This window comes from Rhinopithecus roxellana, chromosome 19 (assembly GCF_007565055.1).
Source record: "Rhinopithecus roxellana isolate Shanxi Qingling chromosome 19, ASM756505v1, whole genome shotgun sequence".
Taxonomy (NCBI): domain Eukaryota; kingdom Metazoa; phylum Chordata; class Mammalia; order Primates; family Cercopithecidae; genus Rhinopithecus; species Rhinopithecus roxellana.
Window position 1 is genome coordinate 81,095,717 of NC_044567.1, and position 11,293 is coordinate 81,107,009.

Below are 11,293 nucleotides of genomic sequence, written 5' to 3' on the forward strand. Positions count from 1 at the left end.
AGTATACACACACACTTAGCAGTATATATATTATATATATATATTCCAGTGTATATATCTACATGTAAAAGATAGATAGATATAGATATATAAAATATATATGGATATATATATACTGGAAAAGTCAGTGAGGAGAAAACGATCCATTGACAATACCAAACCAACCAGGAAACATTTAGGAACTAGCTTCACTTTCAACATGTAACCGGAACAACACTGTAAATGTTGTTGCCTAGGAATCAGAAGTGAAACACCACGCCCAGATGGCTCAAGCTGGTGGCCAGAGATAAGAACTTAAAGGCATCTCTCCCACCTAGCAGACCAGGCCCCCTGTTTTCCCATGGCTTCCTTTAAACAGACTATTCAGGCATTTGCCCACCAACTTAAAGGGGCTTTAAGTTCAACTTTAAGTGACACCCTGTTTGTTGCAGGTGGTAAACGAATTTACCAAGACAGCTGTAGGTAAAGAAAGGCAGATTTGGCCGGGCGCGGTGGCTCAAACCTGTAATCCCAGCACTTTGGGAGGCCGAGACGGGCGGATCACGAGGTCAGGAGATCGAGACCACCCTGGCTAACACGGTGAAACCCCCGTCTCTACTAAAAATACACACACACAAAAAAAAACTAGCCGGGCGAGGTGGTGGGCGCCTGTAGTCCCAGCTACTCGGGAGGCTGAGGCAGGAGAATGGCGTAAACCCGGGAGGCGGAGCTTGCAGTGAGCTGAGATCGGGCCACTGCACTCCAGTCCAGGCGACAGAGCGAGACTCCGCCTCAAAAAAAAAAAAGAAAGGCAGATTGAACTACTCTTCCTCTTTCTCTAAGCGGCCTGAGGTAATCTGTGAAAATGGTTCGCTATTCACTTGACCTGGAGAACTCCACAAAATCATGCAAATCAAGAAGTTCAAATCTTCATGTTCACTTTAAGAACACTCGTGAAACTGCCCAGGCTGTCAAGCGTATGCATATACAAAAAGCCACGAAGTATCTGAAAGATGTCACTTTACAGAGACAGTGCATACCATTCCAACGTTGCAATGGTGGAGTTGGCAGAGGTGCCCAGGCCAAGCAGTGGGGCTGGGCACAAGGTCGGTGGACCAAAAAGAGTGCTGACTTTTTGCTGCACATGCTTAAAAATGCAGAGTGTAATGCTGAATTTAAGGGTTTAGATATAGATTCTCTGGTCATTGAGCATATCCATGCGAACAAAGCACCTAAGAAGCGCCGCCAGACCTACAGAGCTCATGGTTAGATTAACCCATACATAAGCTCTCCCTGCTACACTGAGATGATCCTTACTGAAAAGGAACAGACTGTTCCTAAACCAGAAGAGGAGGTTGCCCAGAAGAAAAAGATATCCCAGAAGAAACGGAAGAAAGAAAAACTGACGGCATGGGAGTAAATTCAGCATTAAAATAAATGCAATTAAAAGTGAAAAAAAAAGGCCGGGCGCGGTGGCTCAAGCCTATAATCCCAGCACCTTGGGAGGCCGAGACGGGCGGATCACGAGGTCAGGAGATCGAGACCATCCTGGCTAACACGGTGAAACCCCGTCTCTACTAAAAAATACAAAAAACTAGCCGGGCGAGGTGGTGGGCGCCTGTAGTCCCAGCTACTCAGGAGGCTGAGGCAGGAGAATGGCGTAAACCTGGGAGGTGGAGCTTGCAGTGAGCTGAGATCCGGCCACTGCACTCCAGCCTGGGCAACAGAGTGAGACTCCATCTCAACAACGACAAAAAAAAAAAAAAAAAAAAAGTGAAAAAAAAAGGCAGATGTATTAGAGAAAGTGTGAAAATATGTTGCAAGGGTGCAGTGGGCAGCATAGCAAAGAAGGGACTGTCTGCCAAGAGGTAGGGGCTGGAGGGAGGTTTTATAGGGTCTTGCAGGAGGGGGCTACATGCAGAACAAGGTTGTAATGCTGGGGCTACATGCCAAACAGGTCATTGTGCCCACAAGTTTGTGATTAGCACTTTCTCAGAACAATTGTTTGTTATTCTCCCCCACCTGGGACCCCGTCCTCATTTCACTTACTTATCAGGACTCCATACTATTCTGTTATACATATCACTAGTTGCCTCTCTCACTCTCTGCCTGACTCTTAATTTCTGGCTTGCCTGACCTGAGGACAGAGGATGGCACTCCTGAAGCATGGTGCCCTTCCTTTCCAAGATCTGTAAGTAATAAACCTTTGATCATATTTCCTACTGTGGTGGATTGAATGGGTGTCTTTCATCTGAAGAACCAGGGGCTACCTAGGTTTTCCAGGGACACTGGAAAGAACACAAGGCTAGGCTCTCAGCATCAAAGCGATGGTTAGACAGTCATAAACTGAACACAGACCAGACAACAGCCACAAGGAGCGTCTGCCAGGATAAACACATTTCCCATGCGAAGGAACCCCTGGGCACAGGTTGGACAACTAAGTATTAGACCTTCCACCAGGTTAAAGAAGTACCCTATGAGACACGCACTGTAGACACCCATGCCCAGCTCCCTTCATTTCCCATCAGGGCAGGGCTGCTAGCTGCTCTGGTACTGAAACCCCAGTTTAGCTGAAGGCTGTCAAAACAGACACATAGGAGCCATTCATTGAAAATAAATGTTTCTTGGCTGGGTGCAGAGACTCATGCCTGTAATGCCAGCACTTTGAGAGGCCAAGACGGGTGGATCACATGAGGCCAGGAGTTTGAGACCAGCCTGGCCAATGTGGTGAAACCCTGTCTCTAATAAAAATCCAAAAATTAGCTGGGTGTGGTGGCGCACTCCTATAATCCTAGCTACTCGGGAGACTGAGGCACGAGAATTGCTTGAACCTGGGAGGCAGAGGTTGCAGAGAGCTGAGATGGCCCCACTGCACTCCAGCCTGGGCAACAGACTGAGACTCTGTCTCAATAAAAAAGAGAGAGAAGAAATGTTTCTCAAAAGGGAAATAATATAGCCATTCTAAAACAACACTGACTTGGAAGACTGGTGTGTGATTGAGACCTTAATTCTTGAAATAGTATAGAGCCACATTGTTTTCATCCTTTTTAATTAATTAATTAATTTATTTATTATTATTATTTTTTGAGATGGAGTCTCACTCTGCCGCCCAGACTGGAGTGCAGTGGCACGATCTTGGCTCACTGCAACCTCCGTCTCCCGGGTTCAAGCGATTCTCCTGCCTCAGACTCCCGAGTAGCTGGGATTACAGGTGCCTCCACTATGCCCAGCTAATTGTTTTGTATTTTTAGTAGAGGTGGGGTTTCGCCATGTTGGCCAAGCTGGTCTCGAACTCCTGACCTCATGATTCACCTGCCTCAGCCTCCCAAAGTGCTGGGATTACAGGTGTGAGTCACCGTGCCCGGCTGTTTTCACACCTTTCTTTTTTTTTTTTTTTTCTGAGACAGAGTCTGGCTCTGTCGCCCAGGCTGGAGTGCAGTGGCTGGATCTCAGCTCACTGCAAGCTCCACCTCCCGGGTTCCCGCCATTCTCCTGCCTCAGCCTCCCGAGTAGCTGGGACTACAGGCGCCCGCCACCTCGCCCGGCTAGTTTTTTGTATTTTTTTGTAGAGACGGGGTTTCACCGTGTTAGCCAGGATGGTCTCGATCTCCTGACCTCATGATTCGCCCGTCTCGGCCTCCCAAAGTGCTGGGATTACAGGCTTGAGCCACCGCGCCCAGCTGTTTTCACACCTTTCTCAAAGTGGCAGAAGTTTTCTTCATGTGAAGTTCTTCCAATTCAGAGGCTTTATATATAGGACAGATACTATTCTATATATAAAAAGTGCAATTGCTTTTGTGCAAATTAAAAGAAAATGGCATATATACATAAACACATTTGTTGATATATGACAGGAAAGTTTCTGGAGGGATACATAAGCCATTGTTAGTTTTATTTTATACCTTTGTGTACTGTTAAAATGATTTTACCATTAGTATACCAGAAAAAGTCATCACTATTGATCATCTAGGGCCAATAGAACCTTCAAATTTTAAAAATATTTCCTGTAAAGCAATTTATAATAGTAAGAATAAGGGATAGTGAAAAACAACTTTATTAGAAACTTTAACAAGAATGCTTTATCTCATTACTGGGTCAGTATATAAACATGGTGTTATTTTTCCTATGTTAAAACCTCTCTCATGATCCATCCCACAAGCCCCTCCTATTTCTGCCCCCATTTCTCTGCTTTTTTTTTTTTTTCTCTGTGAGAGGGGTTCTTGCTCTGTCACCCAGACTGGAGTACAGTAGTATGATCATAGCTTGCTACACCCTTAATGTCCTGGGCTTAAGTGATCCTCCCACTTCAGCCTCCCAAATAGCTGGGACTACAAGTGCATGCCACCCCATGCTTGGCTAATTAAAAAAAAAAAAAAAAAAAGGCTGGGCGCGGTGGCTCACACCTGTAATCCCAGCACTTTGGCACAGTGGCTCACACCTGTAATCCCAGCACTTTAGAAGGCCGAGGCGGCAGATCACAAGGTCAGGAGTTCAAGACCATCCTGGCTAACACGGTGAAACCCCGTCTCTACTAAAAATACAAAAACAAAAATTATCCGGGCGTGGTGGCGGGCGCCTGTAGTCCCAGCTACTCAGGAGGCTGAGGCAGGAGAATGGTGTGGACCCAGGAGGTGGAGCTTGCAGTGAGCTGAGATCGCACCATTGCACTCCAGCCTGGGCAACAGAGTGAGACTCCATCTAAAAAAAAAAAAATTATAGAGATAGGGTCTCACTATGTTTCACAGGCTGGTCTGTTACTCCTGAGCTCATGGGATCCTCCACCTTGTACTCCCAATCTCTGCTCCTCTTGAGAGCAAAATCCCTTGAGAGAGTTGTCAATACTCCCTCTTTCAATTTGTCTCCCCCATTCTCTCCTAAACCCCCTGTAATTAGGCTTTGAGCTCCCACCACTCTTCTGAAACTGCCCTTGTTCCAGTTGCCAAGGACTTTCATGTTGCTAATCCAGTGGTCGTCTCAGTCTTTACTTGTCTTGAACTGTTGGTGGCATTTGACATGGTCGATCATTTTCTCTGTCTATTTTCTTCATTTGGCTCCTCCAGTTCTATTTCTTGCTAGTTTTCTTCCTACCTTGCTGGACCCTCATTGTCAGTTTCTTTTGCTGGTTTCTCTTCATCTTCCAAACAATGAATGTTGAAGAGTGCTGGGGTGTGGTCCTCGAATCTCTCCTCCATCTATAGTCACTTGCTTGTGATCTCATGCAGTTTCTTGGGTTTGAATATTATCTATGTGCTAACTCTCAAACTTAATTTTCCAACCTGGATCACCCCCACTGGACTCCAGATTTGTATACCCAGCTGCCCTCCTTTTTTTGAGACAAGGTCTGGAGCTGTTACTCAGGCTGGAGTATAGTGGTACAATCATAGCTCACTGCAACCTCTGCCTCCTGGGCTCAACCTCCACCTCCCAGCTCAGTCTCCTGAGTAGGTGAGATTACAATCATGTACCACCATGCCTGGCTAATTTTATTATTTTTTCTTTTTGTAGAGATGGGGGTCTCACCTTATTGCCCAGGCTGCTCTTTAACTCCTGGGCTCCAGTGATTTTTTCACCTCAGTCTGTCAAAGTGAAAAGACTGGGATTACAGGCATGAGCCACTGCACCTGGCCTGAATATCTACTAGGTATCTCAAGCCTAAAAAGTCTACAATTAAACTCTGATCTTCCCCAACCTGTTCCTCCCTTAGTCTTCCCTGCATCAGCTAATGACAATTCTCCTTCCAGTTGCTCAGGCTAAAACTTTGGAGTCATCCTTAATGACTCTTTTTCTCTTGCACACTCTCTGCATTTTATCCACCTGCAAATTCCATCATCTCTATCTTCAAAATATACAGAATCTGACTCCATTTTGCTGCTTCCACTGCTAGCCTCCAGGCCCATGGTGCTGGCCACTATTTTTCACTTGGAAAATTGCAGTAGCCTCTTTTATTCCCCCTTTTTTAAAAAACTTTTTTTAAAAAATTATTTTTTTGAGACAGAGTCTTGCTCTGTTACCCCAGGCTGAAGTGCAATGGTGTGATCTTGGCTTACTGTAACCTCTGCCTCCCAGGCTCAAGCAATTCTCATGCCTCAGCCACCCAAGTTGCTGGGATTATAGGCGCCTGCTACCATGCCAGGCCTACTTTTTATATTTTTAGTAGAGATGGGGTTTCACCGTGTTGGCCGGGCCACTCTTGAAGTCCTGACCTCAAATGATCCGCACGCCTTGGCCTCCCAAAGTGCTGGGATTACAGGTGTGAGTCACCACACCCAACCTCTACATACATTAGCTCCTTTAATCCTCATTTAAAAATTCTTGTGGTAGATATGAAGAGTCTTCAAAAAATTCACTGAAATGCATATAATGAATGAAAATACTATACATGGATTTCAAACATTTTTTTGTACCAAAATAAAAGCATACTAATTTGTCATAACCTTTTGCAACAGGATCTGGTTTGAGGCACTAAGGATAAGACATTTGTTTGAAAAGAGCCTCTATCAGAGCAACATGAATTCTGCTAAAAAACCACTTTTTTTTTTTTTTTAAATAGGGCCTTACTCTGTTGCCCAGGCTGGAGTGCAGTGGCATGATCACATCTCACTGCAGCCTTGACCTCCTCCACTCAAGTAATCCTCCCACCTCAGCCTCCCAAGTAGCTGGGGTTACAGATGTGCACCACCACACCTGACTAATTTTTTTGGGAGGAGGGGGATGGAGTTTCACTCTGATCGCCCAGGCTGGAGTGCAATGGCATGATCTCGGCTCACTGCAACCTCCACCTCCCAGGTTCAAGTGATTCTCCTGTTTCAGGCTTCTAAGTAACTGGGATTAAGGTGTGTGACACCAGGCCTGGCTAATTTTTGTGTTTTTAGTTGAGATGGGGTTTCCCCATGTTGGTCAGGCTGGTTTCAAACTCCTGACCTCAGGTGATCCACCCACCTCAGCCTCCCAAAGTGTTGGGATTACAGGCGTGAGCCACCATGCCTGGCCAATACCACAGTTTCTTTACCCACTTGTTGATGGATGGACATTTGGGCTGGTTCCACATTTTTGCAATTGCGAATTGTGCTGCTATAAACATACGTGTGAAAGTATCTTTTTCATATAACGACTTCTTTTCCTCTGGGTAGACACCCAGTAGTGGGATTGCTGAATCAAATGGTAGATCTACTTTTAGTTCTTTAAATAATGGCCACACTGTTTTCCAAAGCAGTTGTACTGTTGACATTCCCACTGGCAGTGTAGAAGTGTTCCCTGTTCACTGCATCCATGCCAACATCTATTATTATTTTTATTTTTTGATTAGGGCCATTCTTGAGGAGTAAGGTGGTATCACATTGTGCTTTTGATTTGCATTTCCCTGATCATGAGTGATGTTGAGCATTTTTTCACATGTTTTGTTGGCCATTTGTATATCTTCTTTTGAGAATTGTCTATTCATGTCCTTAGCCTACTTTTGGATGATGGGATTGCTTTTTTGGCAACAGTTTTTGATGCTCAAGGCATTTGGCTTGTTGACTTTCTGGAGAGCCAAAGAACAATAACATCTGCTTATTAGGAGAGTGTTTTAAGGAAGTTAGTCAAAGCTTCTCCAGAAAAATGGCTGGCAGTTGTACTGGAGAGTTCTCCACCACTGCAATGCTTCTGTTCATTCCTCTCATCAAACAAGGGCAATTTTACAAGAATGTCAATGAGAAATCATTAGGAATGTACCTTACAGTCCCGATTTGAGCAGTTTAGAAATATGTTTCACAAAATATTAAATATTTTAATCTCTTGACTCATGTATTAGTCAGAACTCCTCTGGTTGCAAGTGACAGAAATCCAACATAGACTATGGAAAAAGAAAATTACCTTAAAGAATTAATTGATCCTGGGCTGGGTGCCATGGCTGGCTCATGTCTGTAATCTCAGCACTTTGGGAGGCCGAGGTGGGTGGATTATTTGAAGTCAAGAGTTCAAGACCAGACTGACCAACATGGTGAAGCCCCATCTCTATAAAAATACCAAAATAAAATCAGCTGGGCGTGGTGGTGTGCACCTGTAGTCCCAACTACTCGGGAGGCTGAGAGAGGAGGCTCTCTTAAGCTCCAAGACAGAGGTTGCAGTGAGCTGAGATTGCGCCACTGCACTCCTCTTTATAGAGGGAGACTCTGTAAAAAAAAAAAAAAACAAAATAAAAATAAGAATTGATCCTGGATCCAGGAGCTCAAAGCATGTGCCCAGGAAACTGAGGTTCTTGGCTCTCCCTGCCTCTGACTTCGTTTCCAGCAGTCATCCTCCTTCTGTTTGCTGGGGAAGATGCCCTGCCAGCTCCAAGCCAACAGGAGTTGCACCGTGCCAGTCCTCAGAGTCTTCCCGAGTCCACAACAATCCAACAATCCCCTCAAAAGACTCTGAATAGAGGCCAGGTGTGGTGGCTCATGCCTGTAATCCCAGCACTTTGGGAGCCCGAGGCGGGTGGATCACTTGAGGTCAGGAGTTCAAGACCAGCCTGGCTAATATAGTGAAACCCCATCTCTACTAAAAATACAAAAATTAGCCAGGCGTGGTGATGAGCTCCTGTAATCCCAGCTACTCGGGAGGCTGAGGCGGGAGAATTGCTTGAACCTGGGAGGTGGAGATTGCAGTGAGCCAAGATTGCGCTACTGCAGTCCAGCCTGGGCAACACAGCGAGACTCTGTCTCAAAAAAAAAAAAAAAGACTGATAGAGCTGCCTAGGTCCTATGCCCATTCCTGAGCAACCTCATGTTCAAGGATGAGTACTCTAACTGGCAAAGACAATGCCATGTGTGTACCAGAGGGTTTCATTTCTTCCTGGCTCGGGAGAAACTACATTCCCCAGATACTCTTATGTCTGGTGGAAGCATGTGACTGGTTCTGAACAACGAATGTGGCACAAGAGAGGCTTACAGCTTCTGAGCTGGATCCTAAAATGCATCCCCCTCCCCCCATCTTCCATGCTGTCTCTTTGCTTATCTATGGTGGATGCAGGCTCAGGTCTAATCAAGGGCTCCAAGGAAGCCCTAAGTAACACTGGAAGCGATAAAAGGAAGGAGCTTGGATTTCTGCTTAGAGGAAAGTCTTCTCAGGTCCTCCCCCAACAACTTCCCAAAAAACCCTCATTGAGCTGTGATATAACCAAGAAACAAACTTCTTATTCTATTGAGCCACTGAGATTTGTGGTTAGTGGTTATCAATCGACCGTGAGTAGATTAGCTCAACTGCTCACTCCTGAGATAGGAGAGGTGGGACTTTTGCTTTAAAACAAGGCATACTGGACAGGTGCGGTGGCTCATGCCTGTATTCCCAGCACTTTGGGAGGCCAAGGCTGGCGGATCACTTGAGGTCAGCAGTTCAAGACTAGCCTGGCCAACATGATGAAACCCCATCTCTGCTATAATTACAAAAAATTGGCTGAGCATGTTGACATGCACCTGTAGTCCCAGCTACTCGGGAAGCTGAGACAGGAGAATCCCTCGAGCCCAGCAGGTGGAGGCTGCAGAGAGCCGAGATTGTGCCGCTGCACTCCAGCCTGGGTAACACAGCAAAACTCTGTCTCAAAAATAAACCAAAAATAAGGCACACCAGAGCCATAAAGTGTAGGAGGGGCTGTTCCCAATGGAAAGGCATGTGGGTCAGACAATAAAAGAGCAGATAAATAACCCACTTATCTTGAGTTTGGGAATCAGTCCAAAGGAAATAATCAAAAGGAAACTAAATTATTTTGAATAAAGATGTTCATTGCAGAGTCATTTATAGTAGCAACAGATTGGAAATGTCTCAGAAGCTCAAAACATGGATGTGATAAAGCAAAGTATAGTTGATCAGTATAATGGACCCATGGATACGTGGAACTGTGTATCAGAAACCTTGCTGAATGACAGATGTTAAGCACAAAAGGATTTAGTCCTCTCCTTACCCCTTACAAAGGCGCTGGGGGTTGGGCCTCCCCCAGCAGCTGAATTGAGGAGTGGAATCTTCAGAACTGGGGACCTGAATCAGGGAGTTCCCCCTAGATCTGGAGGAAGAAACTGAGCCAAAAGTTGCTCAGCAAACTGGGCTTCACATTCATGAGAAGAGACCCAGGAAGAGACATGGGATCAAGGTGTGGAACTGGGGAGAGAAGACAAAACTTTGATCAGATGAGGATCAAATTGGGAGGCAGGGAGGGTGTGTGGGCTGTTAGATGATGCTCAGGATTGGCTTTTGAGGGTGGCTGGGCTGGCTAAGCAAAGGACCGGAACTGGGGCAGGAATCAAACCCTTCTGAGTCCTCCTCTAGGCAGGGCAGGGCATCCTTTCACTCACCTGGTGAACTGCCTTTTTGTTTGTTTGTTTTTTGAGATGACGTCTTGCTCTGTGGTCCAGGTTGGAGCGCAGTGGCGAGATCTGGGCTCACTGCAACCTCCACCATCCGGGTTCAAGTGATTCTCCTGCCTCAGCCTCCAGAGTAGCTGGGATTACAGGTGTAAGCCACCATACTCAACTAATTTTTTTTTTGTGAGATGGAGTTTTGCTCTTGTTGCCCAGGCTGGATTGCAATGATGCAATCTTGGCTTACCGCAACCTCCACCTCCCGGGTTCAAGCAATTCTCCTGCCTCAGACTTCCTGAATAGCTGGGATTACAGGCATGCACCACCACGCCCGGCTAATTTTGTATTTTTAGTAGAGACGGGTTTCTCCATGTTGGTCGGGCTGGTCTCGGACTCCCGACCTCAGATGATCTGCCCACCTTGGCCTCCCTAAGTGCTGAGATTACAGGCATGAGCCATCACACCTGGCCAATTTTTGTATTTTTAGTAGAGACAGGGTTTCACCATGTTTGCCAGGCTAGTCTCGAACTCCTGACCTGAGGTGATCCACCTGCCTCGACCTCCCAAAGTGCTGGGATTACAGGCATGTGCCACTATGCCTGGCCTGAAATATCTTTTTTGAGACAGGATCTCACTTTGTCACCCAGGCTGGAGTGCAGTGGTGTGATCTCGGCTCACTGCAACCTCTGCCTCCCGGGCTCACATGATTCTCCTGCCTTAGCCTACCAAGTAGCTGGGACTACAGGTGCGTGTCATCTCGCTGGCTTTTTTTTTTTTTTTTTTTTGTAGAGATGGGGTTTCACCATGTTGGCCAGGCTGGTCTTGAACTCCTGATCTTAAGTGATCTGCCTGCTTCGCCTCCCAAAGTGCTGGGATTACAAGTATGAGCCACCGTGCCCGGCCTAAAAGCTTCTCAGATGATTCTGATCTGCATCCCTTAGATGCAAGCCGTTAAGGTCCTAGCCATTTGCTTATACAGTGGTTGATTTAGAAGGTAC

General features: G+C 46.0%; 1 pseudogene; it reads left to right on the forward strand.

Moving 5' to 3' along the window:
- The first annotated feature begins 844 nt into the window (after nucleotides 1-844).
- On the forward strand, nucleotides 845-1,399 carry LOC115894966 (annotated as a pseudogene).
- The last annotated feature ends 9,894 nt before the right edge of the window (nucleotides 1,400-11,293 follow it).